The sequence below is a fragment of the Amblyomma maculatum genome, chromosome 1 (genome assembly GCF_055883805.1).
Source record: "Amblyomma maculatum isolate TAMU_Amacu chromosome 1, ASM5588380v1, whole genome shotgun sequence".
In the NCBI taxonomy this organism is placed as follows: domain Eukaryota; kingdom Metazoa; phylum Arthropoda; class Arachnida; order Ixodida; family Ixodidae; genus Amblyomma; species Amblyomma maculatum.
The window spans coordinates 52,004,646-52,022,447 of record NC_139344.1 but is presented as its reverse complement, the minus strand read 5'-3'; the positions used below and the strand labels follow the sequence as shown (position 1 = coordinate 52,022,447).

The 17,802-nt window shown below is 52.7% G+C and overlaps 1 pseudogene; it reads left to right on the top strand.

The window, feature by feature from the left end:
* Nucleotides 1-2,371: 2,371 nt before the first annotated feature.
* LOC146202364 (protein argonaute-4-like) lies at nucleotides 2,372-12,185 on the top strand (annotated as a pseudogene).
* Nucleotides 12,186-17,802: the final 5,617 nt, after the last annotated feature.

Sequence of the window (17,802 nt, the reverse complement as noted above, 5' to 3'; positions counted from 1 at the left end):
AGGCAGGGGGCATCCGCACATGAACCGAGGGCACAGCTGGACAGGCCCGAGTAACCAGTGTAGCCCGGAAGGCGAGCAGATTCTACAGGTATCCTGGTCTCCTGCAGCGCCAGGACGTCAACATTCATGGTTCCCTGTAAAATCATGTCTCGTAGGTCAGCGTGGCGAGCGCGTAGGGAATTCACATTCCACTGGAGGACGCGTGGCCTCTCTGCGGTTCCTCTACGGCTCGCCATGGTTAAGGAGTGAAGGGCTCTCTGCAAGGAGAGCTGCCTCGTAGAGCTTACGTGCCCCGGAGTTGGGGGAAGCTGGGAGAGGAGGGTTTGGACCGCCAGTCGGATGGCAGCGGTCACGCCTGGTTGGACCTCACCCACCGTGGCAGGCGGCTTGGCAGGGCCTTGGGCTGCAGGGCGAGGTCTGGTCTTGAGGACCCCTGCGTAGTTACCTTTTCCCCCGTGGGGAGCTGTGGCTCCAGTGGGGCGTTGGTTCGGCTGCTGGGAGCGCAGCTCGGTGAGGATGGTCCGCCTTGCCTCTGGGTTGGGGTTCCTGTGCAGAGCGGTGGTCAACTTACTTTGTTGTTTCCAGCGTGGGCAGGACGGGTCTGAGGCCTTGTGGCGTCCACTGCAGTGGATGCACCTCGGAGCGGGGGCCGTGCAGTCCTTCCTGAGGTGGGGCCCACTGCAGGTGGTGCAGCGTGGTGGTCGGGTGCAAGCAGACCTGGTGTGGTTGTACCCTCCACACAGGGGACACTGCAAGGGGCGGGCCATGAGGGGGCGGACACGGAACCGCATCCCAGAGATGAGGACGTGGTCTGGGGGTGGGGCAGCAAACTGGATCGTCACGGCTTGGTCACTGCGCCTCAGGCTGACGATACCCACGTCGGCCTCGATGAAATCGGCCACGACGCTGTCGCTCACCTCCCGGTTGACGCCGTACACCATTCCCACGTAGTTGCTGCGTTGGGAGGCCTCAAACGCACGTACCGGTGTGGACAGCAGGGAGGACAGGGCCAGGAGCTGATCACGGGCAGCCTCCGTCGACACGTCTGCGGCGATGATGTTCCGCTTCGCATTCACTCGCACCTCGAGGACTGCAGGGAAGCCGTAGAGGAAGGCGCTGTAGTCCTCCTTCACAATGTCCCTGAGGGAGAAGCCACGTTCGGATGGTCGGAAGAGGACGGTGGTCAGTCTAGGCAGGTTGCGGCTGCGCTGGCGTCTGGCCTTGCGCTGCACTTGTATCCAGCCACCGTCATCTTGGTTTCCTGCAGAGGCAGAAACCTCATTAGGAGGAGGGAGAGAGGAAATACTTACCTCTTTTGTTAGGTTTTTGGCTTGGGACTCCTGTCCCTGTGCTACGTTGGATGCCAGGCTGTTTGCTGCGTTGGCCTGGTGAGCGGCAGGCGGCTCCACAGTCTTAGCCGTGGTGAGGGCTGCCAAGTCACCTGCCAAGGGGGGGGGGGGCGGCGCTGGACAGGGAGTCAGATGTTTCGCCATCTGTGTCTGCGGGCCCAGGCTCCTTGGCAGCTGCAACGCTGTGTGCGTCTGCAGGGCAGGAAGGTGGCGGCAGGGCGTTAGTGCTGGGGGCATTACTTACATCCTGGGATGCTTCAGTGTCCCCGGAGCCCTTCTTTCGCGACGGCCCTCTCTGCTTGCGTTGTCGCTGCTTCAGGGCCGGCTGGTCCATAGTCTGTTCCTTCAGGAATTGCTGTCTCCTGTACCGCGTCACGCGTGGCGAGAAGGCAGGGGGGGAGGCAGTCCTTGCCCCGGAGGTCAACCTGTTGGGCGAATTAGAGGGTGAGCGCGCACGCGCCGCACTCACCTGCTCGAGGGCGACGTCTGAAGGCTCCTCTTTCTCTGCGGAGCTTGCTCTGGATGACAGCCTGTTGGGCGAATTGGAGGGTGAGTGTGATCGCGATGCACTCACCTGCTCGAGGATGTTTGGCGGCTCTTCTTTCTCTGCGGAGCTTGCTCTGGATGACAGCCTGTTGGGCGAATTGGAGGGTGAGTGTGATCGCGATGCACTCACCTGCTCGAGGATGATGTTTGGCCGCTCTTCTTTCTCTGAGGAGCTGGCCTGGGTTGACAGCCTGTCGGGCGAAATGGAAGGTGAGTGTGAACGTGGCACACTCACCTTGAGGGCGATGTCTGGAAACTCCGCCAGCTTAGAGGAGCGCGTATCAGGGCACGCGAGCAGCCGCAGCGTCCACAGGTAGTCCTCTAACTGTTTCGCCACTCGCTGCGTCATGCGTCGTCTCAGGGGGCCAGGCTCCAAGACCAGGCTAGAGGAGCGGAGTCGGGATGGTTCCAGCGGGGGGCTGGCAGCACCCCGTGCCTCCTCAATGGATGCGTCCGGGGACTCAGCATTTTCCTCCATGGCTCAGGGGGTAGGTGACCAGGAGGGCACGTGCACACAGACACACGCGCAGAAAAACAAACCAGGACACGAGAAAAACACTGCACATACAAAAAGAGGGGGGATTTACACGCGCGTAGAAACGCACGCACAGAAAATAAATAAAAGCACTACGCACGACAACGCATGAAAAACAGCGCACACTCAAATGCCATACGCAAAAAAAAAGAACTCGCGCGCACGAGGAAGAAGAAATCGAAATCACTGTAAATACAAACGCGAAAAAAAAAGAAAAGAAAATGCAGGAGAAATCCCCGGACACTCAAATGCCACACGCAAAGAGATAAACGCTCGCACGTGGGAAAGAAATCACAGTTAACACAAACGCGCAAAAAGGGAATACCACGCGCGCTCCAACTCACACAAGATAACATGAAAAACACTGCGCACGCAAATGCACGAAAGGCCACCGCACACTCAAATGCCACATGCAAAGAGATAAACGCTCGCACGTGGGAAAGAAAGCACAGTTAACACAAACGCGGAAAAAGGGAATACCACGCGCGCTCCAACTCACACAAGATAAGATGAAAAACACTGCGCACGCAAATGCACGAAAGGCCACCGCACACTCAAATGCCACACGCAACCTCTTCCGAGGTTGAGTAACCCAAACGGGTTGCTCGATAGCGCCGCGTTTCCCTCTTCCCTCGCCGGGCGCAGGAGCGCACCGCTAGGCGTCGCAGACGCGACGCTCATTGGCCGAAAAAGGACAAAGGGCAAGATAGACGACAGCGAGCCGCGACAACGGAAGGACGCAAGGTAAATACCTCCCCGCTATGCTTCTTTGTTATCGCCATCTTGCCCTTCGATGTGTCAGGCCCCATCCAAAAGGATAGGGTCTCCAGCAAGACCTTCACCAGCATTCTTTTTGGGAAAACCCAATAAACATCTGGTTCCGGGCAAAGTCCTGTTCTGTGTTGTGTCGTACTTCGCATTACCACTTTGCGGCCGTGAGAACGGCTGCCCGTGGTGTGTGATCGCGGGAGCTCGGTGTTTTTCGGCCTAGACCTCAGAAGAGGCTCGACGGCCTAGTAAGAACCCCCACAGCCCAGACGAGGACAAGTCCACTTGTTGAAATGTTGGCTCAACCTGCGAACTGAGGCTTCACCCCTCCACTCTTTTCCAGTGCTCTTTCATAGAGTGTAGCAATCTCCTTCCTCTCATTCTACATGGACAACTTGTAGTGGAACTTGTATTAGTTCATCATTGGCGCTTCTCAGTTTCATAGCAATATGTATAACTATGTACTAAATATCTTATTCATTCTTGGTAGTTGGATTTCAGCCAAGTCTTGTTTCAGACCACTTTCAATACTATGTTGAGCATCAGTGTTCCTTAAAATCCTGCATTAAGTGATTGAAAGGCAAAATGTGTGGAGAGGCTATCATTGATGTAAATGTGAGCAGACAGAAATGGAGTTCGCATGGCTTCTTTATTCATGTGTCATTAAATTAGGAATTCTTTAGCACTCTCATATAAACTTTTACTAATGGATGGCTACGGCTGTTGCAAAAGCTGATTGGTATTGAAATCGTGCTAAAACAAAATGCTAATGCACTATAATGCTTACTTTGAGGCCTGTATTAGAAACCAAATATATTGTGAGATATGCAAGGGCCTCAATATGACCAAATTAATTAAGGTTCAATCATTTACATAAGTCATTCAAGAAGGCCAAATGCTGAGGCAAATATAAAGTCCTAATTTATCAGAGATGAGAGTTGGAAGAAAAAAAAAGCAACCCTTACTGCAACTATAGATGAAGCCACAGCTGGACTCAATTGCTGTATGAAGGTGCTATAACATCCCTAGCGAGCTAATTTGTGTGGCACCGAGAGCCTGCGTACTAATATAACATGAATATCAGTATTCTATCAATAAAATAGATCAGAACAAAATGAAGGCAATACGCTACATAAAGTCAAAGGAGACTGAACAAGAATTGAGGGGGAGCCGCAGTCTGTCAGTAGATGGTTTGACAAGTGAACTTGTCAATGTCTGGGCAGTGGTGTATTTTTGTTTTTGCTTCCCAAGGAGTAAGGAGAGTAGGGAAAGAACAAAAAGATGCTGTCCTGGATTTGCCGGATGGTCGCTGTGACTTCACTGCTGGGGCGCTTTGTCCTCCCACTCAACTGCCCATCTACCGGACGGTCGCTGTGACTTCGCTGCTGAAGCGCCCTGTCCTCCCACCCATCTGCCGGACGGTCGCTGTGACTTCACTGCTGGGGCGCCCTGTCCTTCCACCCAACTGCCCATCTGCCGGACGGTCGCTGTGACTTCGCTGCTGAAGCGCCCTGTCCTCCCGCCCATCTACCGGACGGTCGCTGTGACTTCACTGCTGAGGCGCCCTGTCCTCCCACCCATCTGCCGGACGGTCGCTGTGACTTCACTGCTGGGGCGCCCTGTCCTCCCACCCAACTGCCCATCTGCAGGACGGTCGCTGTGACTTCGCTGCTGAGGCGCCCTGTCCTCCCATCCATCTGCCGGACGGTCGCTGTGACTTCGCTGCTGAGGCTTCCTGTCCTCCCACACATCTGCCGGATGGTCGCTGTGACTTCACTGCTTAGACGCCCTGTCCTGCCACCCATCTGCCGGACGGTCGCTGTGACTTCACAGCTGGGGCGCCCTGTCCTCCCGCCCAACTGCCCATCTGCCGGACGGTCGCTGTGACTTCACTGCTGAGGCGCCCTGTCCTCCCACCCATCTGCCGGACGGTCGCTGTGACTTCGCTGCTGAGGCCCCCTGTCCTCCCACCCATCTGCCGGACGGTCGCTGTGACTTCACTGCTGGGGCGCCCTGTCCTCCCGCCCATCTGCCGGACGGTCGCTGTGACTTCGCTGCTGAGGCTCCCTGTCCTCCCACCCATCTGCCGGACAGTCGCTGTGACTTCACTGCTAGGACGCCCTGTCCTCCCACCCAACTGCCCATCTGCCGGACGGTCGCTGTGACTTCACTGCTGGGGCGCCCTGTCCTCCCGCCCAACTGCCCATCTGCCGGACGGTCGCTGTGACTTCACTGCTGGGGCGCCCTGTCCTCCCACCCAACTGCCCATCTGCAGGACGGTCGCCGTGACTTCGCTTCTGAGGTCCCTGTCCTCCCACCCATCTGCCGGACGGTCGCTGTGCCTTCACTGCTGGGGCGTCCTGTCCTCCTGCCCAACTGCCCATCTGCCGGACGGTTGCTGTGACTTCACTGCTTAGGCGCCCTGTCCTCCCACCCATCTGCCGGACGGTCGCTGTGACTTCGCTGCTGAGGCTCCCTGTCCTCCCACACATCTGCCGGACGGTCGCTGTGACTTCACTGCTTAGACGCCCTGTCCTCCCACCCATTTGCCGGACGGTCGCTGTGACTTCACTGCTGGGGCGCCCTGTCCTCCCGCCCAACTGCCCATCTTCCGGACGGTCGCTGTGTCTTCACTGCTGGGGCGTACTGTCCTCCCGCCCAACTATACATCTGCCGAACGGTCGCTGTGACTTCACTGCTGGGGCGCCCTGCCCTCCCGCCAAACTGCCCATCTGCCGGACTGTCACTGTGCCTTCGCTGCTGAGGCGCCCTGTCCTCCCACCCATCTGCCGGACGGTCACTGTGAATTCGTTGTTCAGGCTCCCTGTCCTCACACCCAACTACCCAGAGGATTCCCCCCTCGTCGTCGCAAATCTTGGTTCCCACAAACAGTCCTTGTCCCCAAGTAAGACCGTCCCGCTAGAGCGGCCGCGAGTCCGCGAGAAAGGTGAGTGCCTAACTTTCTCCTGGCCGTCAACCCGTCCCGTAACCGTGAATTCAGCGATGACGACAGGAACTTACGCGGCCGGCGCAGCTCCCTTTCGTTTGTTAGGCGCGGTAAAAATATGGCGATTCCGCACATCACCCGTGTTCGCGGTGATGCCTCTTGATTCTTGCCGGAAAGCACTAATCGACTCAGTCATGCTGAAACGACGAGTATTCCCATGTCCCTTTTCCGTTTCAATTCGTTCCGCGACCACTGTTTTCATCGCGTCCTGCTGCGATGCGTGCAATGAGTAACAAGCGTCGTTACCTGTGTACTACTACTGAGTGGTCATCTTTCTGGTGACACACATTCTTTCTGCGGCGGGTCTTAATCATCGAATGGTTAGGCTCACCAGTGGCTTCCATGTCTCGGGAGAGTAACTTGATTTAATCACGCTGGCGGAATTCGGAAACACTCGCTTGTGAAGTGAGTTGTTCGGTTTTGCTCTGTATCGTAGAGAATCCTACAGAGCTTCAACATTTGTACGCCTTGTGAACGTCAGCGATGCTTTCCTTTTTTTCAGGAGGACTTACCGGATGCACACAGGTCTCCTCCTCGGCACCTCCATTGTTGCATCCGTCATCACTTGCGGCCGAAACGCCAACCTGGGCAACGGAGCGCTTGGTGGCTCCTACCGAGAGCTCGCCCACCAGCTCGCCGTCGCCCACGGCCACGCCCATGCGGGCCCCCAAACGCCATTAGCAACATAAAGTGTGCGCCTTGCTCTGTTTGACCACTTCCATGCAGTAAAATTTAGTTGTATTCCAGCGTCGTCCTTGTGCACTGCTTCCTTGCTAGCGCACCCTCTTTTCGCTGGTTTCCACCTTCAATCATAAAGTTGCAGAACAACGAGCTCAAGATACAGGTGAGCAATGGCGGCTGCTGCACCTAGACCGCCCTCGCCCCACCTCCAGGTATAACATTAAAGTTTTTGGTTCGGTGTTGATGGGTGACTGTATGTTGCAGCACACCAGTATGTTGGTGGTGCAACTTGGTAAACAACCGGAGAACTTGATACAAAAGAACAAGGAGTGGTACAAACGAATAACAAAGGAAAACTTGCCGCGGTCGACCGTACCGACCGCTAAACAGAGCGACAAGGGACTCCGCGCCCCCGCAGTCGAGCTGGCGCCTCCTGCTCCAGCTCCAAAGCAACCACTACTCCCAGCGCTCGCCAGTGCGAGCGTCCTATCGCAAGGAGTAGCTCCAGCAAAAGACACTCGGGGCCCGTCCTGCGCTCCAGAGATGAGCCGAGAGCGCGCCCCTTTGCACACGTAAAAACATAAAAATACAATAACTGTAGCTTCTCTTTCCCGCGTATGTGTGCCACTCGTCGCAGCCTGTCTGATCGTTTCGCCAACTTACGTTGGTGTACTAGCAAGCTACACGTTATGCAGTGGGACGAAAGCCAGACCCTTCTCGCGGGATTTATGGCCTCCGGTCGTTCTCACTCGAGCGACGGGACCGCGGGGGGGCCGCGTTAATGAGGTCCAACTCGAGGGAAGCGGAGGGTCTCTTCCGCCTCCCGTAGCAAAGGGAAGCGCGTGACGGGGGTTCGAAGAGCCTGCTAATGGTCTCCTTCAAAGAACCACGTGTTTGAAAACAGACCAGAGGCGCAGTTCGCACCACGGCACCCCGCCGAGACATTTCTTCCCAGCCAAGGATGCCAAAAATACAAACGGCAACGCGCCGGACCTTACAATAACCATTGCCAACAATATTGGGAATGTGCTGGAAATGTGGACGGCCCTACATGAGGCTGCCAACAAACTCCAATATGAGACCGATGGATTGTGCTGCCGATGCCTGCATGGTGTGAAGGTTCCTATCGGTGTTATATTTCGTAATGTAAATGTCTCGACTTAGATAGCTACCGAAAGATGTAAATATCTGAGGTGCAAGGCACATTGCATATGCCAGGGCATAGGCGCTTTAGGGAACGGACCAGTTGTGGTAATAATGGCTTAGAAGAGTGCGACGGAATAGTATAACAGGGGCACTGCCCCAGCAACCTGTACTGTACAAGCTTCGTTGCGAGTGGTGTAATGCGCGCTTAATACTGCTTCAAACAAGAGATAGCAATATTTGCTTACATGATAGCTGGTGCAAGGCCTCGTATGGCTTCGAAAAAGTACGAAACCTTGCAGGCGGTGTAGAAAAACAAACTGGGTGCTCCTGAAGTCTGCTTGCTCCTCTTGCTGGACTGGGTTGACTGCGTTGCAATTGACGACGCAAACGCCCTCGGCCTGTCTATAGCTGTTGATTCCCCTAAGAAAGGGAAGGCTCGATCGAGTTTCATACGAAATGGACGGTATCCAACAATAAAAGAAGTAAAACACAGAAGCCGGCATCTCGATACAGTTTACTCCCCTGTGCCACTGAGGTCACCAGCAGGTGTGATATGGTCGATTGAACACTCGAGGGCGTTTCGATGGATTCCGTGAGAGCCGACAAGCACCTTGACAAAGCATTCACACCTTGCATCGAATCGCCAGCAGAAAAACGCTAATACGCTGAACTGGAAAGCATCTACTACATGGTTAGCGCCTTCTATTGAATTCGCATCTACGGTTTCCTGAGATCTTTTAGAAAGCCTTATGAGCAATCGGTAGCGGTAATCTCGAGGAACTGGATTTTTACAGCCTACCGCGCTTGCTGCACTAGGCGCACCAATAAGAACAAGGATGAAGCGCTTCGTCCTGAAGTCCTTATTCTTATGCGTCGTCTTTGTGCGCTTAGTCCTGGAAGCATGAAATCAAACGAACTTCCAATAAGTACTGCTTGACTGCCGCAATCTGTTCTCGCGCTGTCTGCAGGCAATCGAGCGGACGCTGCCATCCCACTTTCCGCGCCGGCCTGCTAAGGGACAACTGGACTTGCTGATCCAGTTGACTAGCAATCATTCGACGTGGAGATCCCTGCCAGAAACGTGTACCACTACGACGTGGAGATCTGCTCCGAAACATGCAAGGAGGCTAAAGTCCCAGAGAACAACAAGTATCGCTGCATCAGCACCAAGCTCAACCGCCTGGCCATCGAGATGCTCGTCAAAAAATACAGGCTCGACCTTAGCGGCTGCTTGCCTGCCTTCTGCGTCCGTAAGAAGCTATACACGAGGCGGGAACTCAAGTTCCGCGAGATCATTTTAACAGTCCTTTTCGAAGCAGACCAACTGATTGAGAAGTTCGTTGTCAAGGTCCAGTACGCGGCCACATTAAATCTGGACGCTCTGCAAGCCGTCGTCGATACACGCGTGAGCCATGTTCCCCATGAGGATCTCCAGGCCGTGGACATCGTTCAGCGGCATGAACCTTCGATCAAACTGACGCCTGTTGCACGGTCCTTTTTCAAGGCGCCTCCACCAAATGACAACACCCTGGGAGGTAGCCGCGAAGTCTGGTTCGACTACTATGCCAGCATTCGACCAGCTCAGTTGAAACCCATGCTCAATGTTGACATGTCGGCCACTGTTTTCTACGAGCCTCTGCCCGTAACTGACTTCATATCATCATCATCATCATCAGCCTGATTATACCCACTGCAGGGCGAAGGCTTCTCCCATATTTCTCCACTTAACCCGGTTCTGTGCTAGCTGCATCCACTTGACCCCTGCGAACTTCTTAATCTCATCCACCCACCTAACTTTCTGCCGCCCCCTGCTACGCTTTCCTTCCCTTGGAATCCAGTTTGTTACCCTCAGCGACCATCGGTTATCCTCTCTTCGCACTACATGCCCTGCCCATATCCATTTCTTCTTCTTAATTTCTACTAGAATGTCGGTAACTTGAGTTATTTCTCTGACCCACTCTGCACGCTTTCTATCTCTTAATGTTACCCCTACAATTTTTCGTTCCATAGCCCTCTGGGTTGTCCTCAACTTAAGTAGAACTCTCTTGGTTAGCCTCCACGTTTCAGCCCCATAGGTGAGTACAGGCAAGATGCAACTGTTGTATACTTTCCTACATACAAGTATACATACTTGACTTCATATGCAAGCTCTTGAACAAGGGCCTGCGCGAGATGTCGTCCAGAGACTTCATGGATCTGAGCGACCACCAATACGTTTGTCTCAACACGGAGCTGAAGGGGCCGCGTGTCAAGGTTACTCACCTTTCCTACCTGAGCAAGTTCAAGGTGGTGCGCGTCAAGAAAGAGCCAGCGAAGAAGCTTTTCTTCAGCATGGAACGCGGCTCCCGCAGCTACGTGGCTGACTATTTTGAGAGCCGCTATGTTAGTCTCACGTACGCCAACCTACCCTGCGACCAGACAGGCAGTGCGAACCACCCTGTCTACCTCCCGCTGAAGGTCTGCTCGATTGCCGAAGAACAGTACTGCAAGAAGAATCTTGACGAGAACCAGACGTCGAAGATGATCAAGTGCAGTGTTCAGCCTCCTGCCAATCATTTCAACGTGATCCGCCAGTCGGTGCGGGACTTGGTCAGCAAGAGCAATCCGTGCCTACGCGAGTTCGGCATTAAGATCAGCACCGAGCCGACTCAGCTGAAGGGTCGGTTCTGGTCTTCGTGAACAACTTCGTCGGCAAGCCCCGCGAGGGCACCTGAGAGCTGCGCAGCCGTCACTTCTTCAAACCGGCCACGCTGTCCCGCTGGACACTGCTCTACCTGAGCCGCTTAGTTAAGCGAGGCAGCCTGGACAACTTTGTCAAAATGCTCATCCGTCTCAGCCAGGAACTGGGCATTTACCTGGGCATTTTTACAGGGTTATTTACCGTCCTATACATAACCCTATTGATAATTTGGCTCTCCCGGCCGATCTGGCAAAAGTTGAGGACTGGCGTCGATATATGTTAAGGACCCGAAATGTTAGCAACGAAAAATAACGTTGGCATCTGTGGAAGGTAATTAGGGCCTAATTACCTCCCACAGACGCCAACGCTATTTTTCGTACAGCTACTTACTAAACAGAACTGCTATCTCCTCCGTATCTTTTTTTAAATATTTAGGTGTCACAATTTTCAGTGATCTTAGATTGAATGCTCACATTACATCCGTTACTAATGATGCAATCCGCACACTTTGCTTTCTTCGGCGTAACTTAGCTCAGGCACCTTCTTCCGTTAAACATCTAGCTTATGTAACTCTTGTAAGGCCCAAATTCGAGTACATATGCTGGGAACCGCATCTTCACAACCTGATATCTACCATTGAATTAACCCAAAACCGTGCAGCTAGATTTATCTTCTCTGACTATTCTCGCAATACTACCGCCACTAATCTAAAAACTAATGCCGGCTTCCTTTAGCTTCCAAGCACGCCGTAAAATATCTAGACTCTATTTATATATTTTTTCATGCCTTATCACTTAGCACAGCAGTCATCACGCCGATTCATCGGACATCCAGTCGCATCAGTCACACCTTGGCCGTTTATCCGCCACATGCCCGAACGACAACGCGCCTCAACTCATTTATTGTAAGGACAGCCACCGACTGAACGATCTTCCCGCTGACATCGTCGTTCACTCTAACCCATCATCATCATCAGCCTTACTAGACCCACTGCAGGGCGATGGCCTCTCCCACATTTCTCCAATTATTCCGGTTCTGTGCTGGTTGCATCCACTTGACTCCTACGAACTTCTTAGCCTCACCCACCCACCTAACTTTCTGCCGTCCCCTGCTACGTTTTCCTTCCCTTGGAATCCAGTTTGTTACCCTTAGCGAAATAATAAATAAACAAAATAAATGCATGTCGAACAGCCGCTGGGCGTGGCCACGATTGACGCAAACCGCAAGCCCATGCGAAACATAGTGCTCGAGGAACAGCGCAAGACTGCCAAACTACAGATGATCATCATCGTGCTCGCCAAGAACTCGAACTACGCCGTGATCAAGCAGGTGACCGAGACCGAGATCAGTCTGCGCACCCAGCGCTCGATGGACAACAACGTGATAATGAAGTGCAATGATTTTTGTCAAGGCCAACTCAATGGCAAGAAACTCAGCAGCAAATATTGGTGCATAGTCAGGTACCCGAAGTGAAATAACTCCAATCAAGAGCCTGAGAGTATATGCCATTAGCTGCTTTTTCATTCTGCTGGGAGGCATCAGTAAAAATGGCAATATGGCTTAAAAAGTCCTCTATAAGGCCATTTAATACATTGGCAACAAATGCATAGCATTCCCTGAGAGAGTGTCATCAAATAAGATTACAGTACCAGGCCGCCGGTCGTTAACTTGCACTAAAGAGTTATTGATAGGGAAAGTTTCTACAGCAGGGAATTAGTAAACAGAACCTGAGGGATCCTATACCTAGGCTACATATTATCAAAGAAGTATGATGGGATCGAAGTAAATATGGTGTTAACCAATCCAGGGACCGGTTCTAAAGACCTTAAAAATGCTCGCACAGTATAAAGCTCAAACCGCTTATTTAGATTAGGTATTCGAACTTTCAAGTATAGCAAAGCATTGTCCACTGATTTGGACAGACCTAAGCAAAGACGCAGAGCTCGTCGTCCTAAAACAAACATAGACTCAGGCTTGTGCCTTGGGCACCTAGAAAAGAGAATGGAGCCGAATTCAAGTATTGGCCGTGCGCAGGTCTTATAAAGCAAGAGCAGTGTGTCCCGACGCATACCATATTTTTGTTGCTGATTCTCATCAACCGGTCAAGGGAACGTTCACCTTTAAGCATAAGACTTCTAATTTGGGGCCTCTAGTCTAACTGTGGGTCATATAATGCACGGGCCCTCCGTTGGTTTCAGCATCTTCATCGTCGCTTCTGCTTTCGACCTCCGAATTTTACCTACAAGCTCTTCGCTCAGCTATCACGGGCGCCAAAATTATAAATACTTTTCTGGACTGACTGCATTTTAATAGAGAAAAAGTAGCCTCTTCTTAAATATTGCCCCTATTTTTTAGGGTGGTGCAGCTCTGATCACCTGAAAAATGAGCATCTGAGTCAAACTCCTCCTTTTTTCTCGATTGCCTTTCGCAGGCGTCATCTTTCTACAGTTGAGGGTGCCTGCGAAAGGCACTCGAGAACAAAAGAGCAGTTACACCCCCAGATACACATTAAAAGAACTGAAGCTAAACCAGACATCATCGTGGTACAAGAACCACTCGAAGTCAACCTATCGGGCTACCAGCCAGCGGCACAAATGCAAACCAACAGAAGACAAACAGCCACCGCTACTTCTACAATCAAGAAACTCAGCTATATTCAGCACGAAATTGAGGATACACGCGTGAAATACACATTCACCCAGATCATACTTGCGAGAAAAGTGCAGAAGAGCGCATATAACCTGAACATACACAGTTCACCTAGAGATTCAGCTCAGGACTTCCTCAAACTATTGTCACGTATTGGTGACAAGGCCGTAGACACCAAAAGAAGACACGGGCTTGATGGTACTGAAACTATATCTTTACTGTGCTAACTTGCGCCTGCAAAAGAACTAAGCAATTCAGCAGCGGCGATAGCAACAACGGGCTCGTCGATTGTCGAACAAAGAATGTCCGTCACACTCGTCAACGATCAATTTAAAGGCTGCTCAGAGCAATCTAGATAACGTCGCAAACTCCTTACTAGCACAATCTGGAACATTGTAGAAACATACGCATGTGATCGGAATCTTCAAGACAGATCGCGGCGCATCGTTCACGTCAAAGAAAATGGTAACACGTCGTATCGCGACAACGAGCATGACCAAATACGGGATACAGAATTGATACGCGTGCCAGAATCACAGTGATAAGGCCGCATGCCGGCGGCTGTTAAAAAAAAACAAAAACAAATACAGTTTTGAAAGTTACGCGGCATTACTCCCCCATTAAAAAAAATCGCCTCGATGTTCCAAAATGCGCAAAGCAACTTAAATAGAAACATTACAAAGTTTAAACACCACGGATTCTTTAACGCGCGTAATAAGGCTTCAGACGAACATGTACGATTTCTGGGCGCGCGCGTCGCCGTTGTGATGCTGTCGTACCGTCGGGATTGACTTCATAGTCCAGTTGTCCGACGCAGCGAAGGATTTTGTATGGCCCAAAGTATCGACGCAGCAGCTTTTCACTTAGCCCACGCGACGAATTGGAGTCCAAACCCAAACTTCGTCTCTGGATTGTACTCTGCGTTGCGTCGTCGTAAGTTGTATGGTCGGGTGTCGGTGCGCTGTTGGTCATAAATACGCAGCCGTGCGAGGCGTCGAGCTTCCTCTGCATGCTGCAGGTAGGCGCGACGTCTAAGATATCCTCGTTGGCTACGTGCGGCAGCATTGGGCGAACGTCGTCGTGGGCTCCCTGCCCTACACAAGTTTGAACGGGGTCGCTCTGGTCGTCTCCTGGACTGTCTTGTTATACGCGAAGATCACGTACGGCAAGATGGCGTCTCAGGTCTTGTGTTCTGCATCGACATACATGGCAATCATGTCCGTGATCGTTTTGTTCAGGCGCTCCGTAAGGCCATTGGTCTACGGATGGTATGCAGTTGTTCGTCGATGGCTTGTATGACTGGATTCCAGGATGGCTTGCGTCAACTCTGCCGCAAACGCCCTTCCCCTGTCCGTGATGAGCGCTTCTGGGGCGCCGTGTAGCAAGTGAATTTGCTCGACAAAACATTTGGCAACTTCTGCCGCGGTACCATTGGGCAGTGCTTTTGTTTCGGCGTAGCGGGTAAGGTAGTCAGTGGCCATGATGATCCACTTGTTACCCATAGACTAAGCTGGAAAGGGGCCGAGGAGATCCATCCCAAATTGTTGAAAGGGCAGGTCTGGGGGCAGAATCGGGTTTAGTAGTCCTGCTGGTCTGATCGGCGGCGTCTTGCGTCGTTGGCACTCACGACATGTCTTCACGTAGTGGGCAACTTCGGCAAGCAGTCGCGGCCAGTAGCACTTCTCCTGGATTCGACGAAATGTGCGTGCAAACACGAGATGGCTTGCTGTGGGCTCATCGTACAACGCCTGCAGAATTTCCTGCCGGGGGATTTTAGGCACAACAAGAAGCTGCGGGGTCCTGTTCGGTACGAAGTTCTTAACGAGGAAGCCATTGCTTAACGTGAACGAATATAAATGTCGCCTGAACACAGCAGGAGAGGAAGCGGTCTTTTCTTCTAAGTGATCGGCTGGCGCTTTCAGCTCAGGGTCTAATCACTGTTGTTCTGCGAAACTGCTGGCGCTTACAGGTCCCAAAAAGGAGTCTTCGTCGTCTTCTTTCGCCGGCGCAACAACGGAGGCTCGTGACAAGCAGTCTGCGTCGGAGTGCTTGTGGCCTGACTAGTAGACTACTATGATGTCTGATTCTTGAAGACGTAGGCTCCATCGGGCAAGGCGGTACAGGAGGGGTCCTTCAAATTTGCTAGCCAGCAGAGCGCATGGTGATCGCTTACCACCTTGAATGGTCGGCCGTATATGTACGGGCAGAACTTTGAATTGGCCAAGATAATCGCAAGGCACTCCTTCTCGGTGGTCGTGTAATTCGCGTCGGCTTTCGAAAGGGTCGCATTGAAATGACACGTCTGCCTTTGCAAGCTGCCTCAAAGGTTCGGCGAGGCGCGAAAAGTTCTTGACGAATCGTCGGTAATATGCGCACAGTCCGAGGAATCGGCGCACAGCTTTCTTGTCACCTGGCTGTGGAAACTGTGCAATCGCAGCTGTTTTCTGTTGGTAGGGGCGCATTCCTTCCTTGCTGAAAATATGGCCAAGAAACAACATCTCGTTGTAGGTTAAGTGACATTTCTCTGCTTTCAACGTTAAACTTGAGGACTTGATTGCGTCAAATACTGTTCGAAGCCTTCTCAGATGGTCTTCAGTTTGACGAGAACACAACGACGTCGTCCAAGTATACCAAACAAATCTGCCACTTTAAGCCCGCCAGGACAGTGTCCATTACCCGTTGAAATGTGGCTGATGCGGAGCACAAGACAAATGGTCTTACCTTAAATTCGAGGAGACCGTCCGGTGTTATGAACGCCGTCTTCTCGTGACCTCTTTCGTCGACCTCAATTTGCCACTACCCGCTCTTTAGGTCCATCGACGAGAAGTACCCAGCGTTACAGAGCCGGTCCAGAGTGTCGTCGATGCGGGGAAGTGGGTAGACACCCTTCTTAGTTACGCCATTCAAGCGGCGGTAATCAACGCAGAAGCGACGTGTGCCGTCTTTCTTCTTCCCCAAAACGACTGGTGCCGCCCAGGGGCTGTTGGATGACTGGATCACGTCATCACGCAGCATTTCCTCAACTTGATCGCGTATGGCCTGGCGTTCTCGCGGCTATACACGGTAAGGGCTTTGACGTAGCAGTCGAGCGTTTTCGTCTGTGTTGATGCGATGCTTTGCCAACGGAGTTTGCTGCACCTTCGACGCTGAAGAAAAGCACTCGCTGTAGTTTTCAAGAAGAGTGCGAATCCGGTCTTGTCTGTCTCGAGGGAGCGCTGGGTTAATGTCGCAATTGGGCTGCTTGACTCGGTTGGGTGCATCATCTTCATGTTGGCTGAGGAGGGCGAAGACTTCTCGAGTGTCCGCTAACTCGCCAAGGAAAGCAATCAACATGCCCCTGTTCAGGTGCCGGTATTCGTCGGTGAAGTTCGTGACGAGCACATCAGCTTGTCCATGACGGAAACGGACAATACCTCTTGCGATGCCAAGTCCTCTATCCAGTAACAACTGAGTGTTTCCTTCGAAAACCCCTTCCGTGATTTCGACTTCTATGCTTCCACAGGGACGATGACGCTTGATCTGGGCGGTACGATCAATTCTCCGTCGAGGATGTTGAAAGCGACGTGATGCGTCGAAGTTCTTGTAGCAGGTATGGCTTTGTCGGTCGAGAGCATGATGAGTTTGGAACGGAGGTCGATGATCACTCGATGTTCGTTCAGAAAATCTATGCCCAGAATCACATCACGGGAACAGTGCTGTAGGACACGAAGCTGGTAGGGTAGGTACGTCCATTTACTGTAACCATTGCGGTGCATTGCCCCGACTAATAAGGTCACCACCAGCGGTGCGGATTAGCGGGCCATCCCAAGTGGTCGGCACTTTTTTGAGCTGGGCAGCGAACGCTCCACTGATGACAGAGTAGTCGGCACCAGTGTCCACTAGGGCGGTAACCGTGCGTCCGTTGACAGCAAGGTCAAGGTCGCTGCTTCGCGTCCTAGTATTGTACGTTGGCTTCGGTATTCGATTTCTGCTTCGTTTTGTGCTGAGGTCGCAGCCGGAGCACACCGTCGTAACGTCGCTGGGCGGCGATGTCAATTTGGCGTCTGGTCGGGATCTCGTCGACGTTGTCGTCTTGTGGATCAGCGATTTAATGGCTACGTCGTCGTCACTCATCGTCGGCGATGGAGGATCTTCGTGTTCTTACCGTGAAGCAACCTCACCTCCTAAGGGTGCTGTTTAGTTTCCCCTGCGCGGACTTAGTCACCTTCCGCGCACACTCTCATGGTAGTTACGGCCTGGCGACGCAAAGCGGGCCCTGTACGGCGATGGAGACCGTAACCGACGGCTTGGTGGCGCAATCTCACCGCTACGCATATAGTTGTCGATTCCTTGCGGTCGTTCACCTGGGCGTGGTCGTGGAGCGTCGACTGCAAATCCGCAAAAACCGATTCGTCGGTACGGGCAGTGGCGCAGAATGTGGCCGGCCTCACCGCAGTGGAAG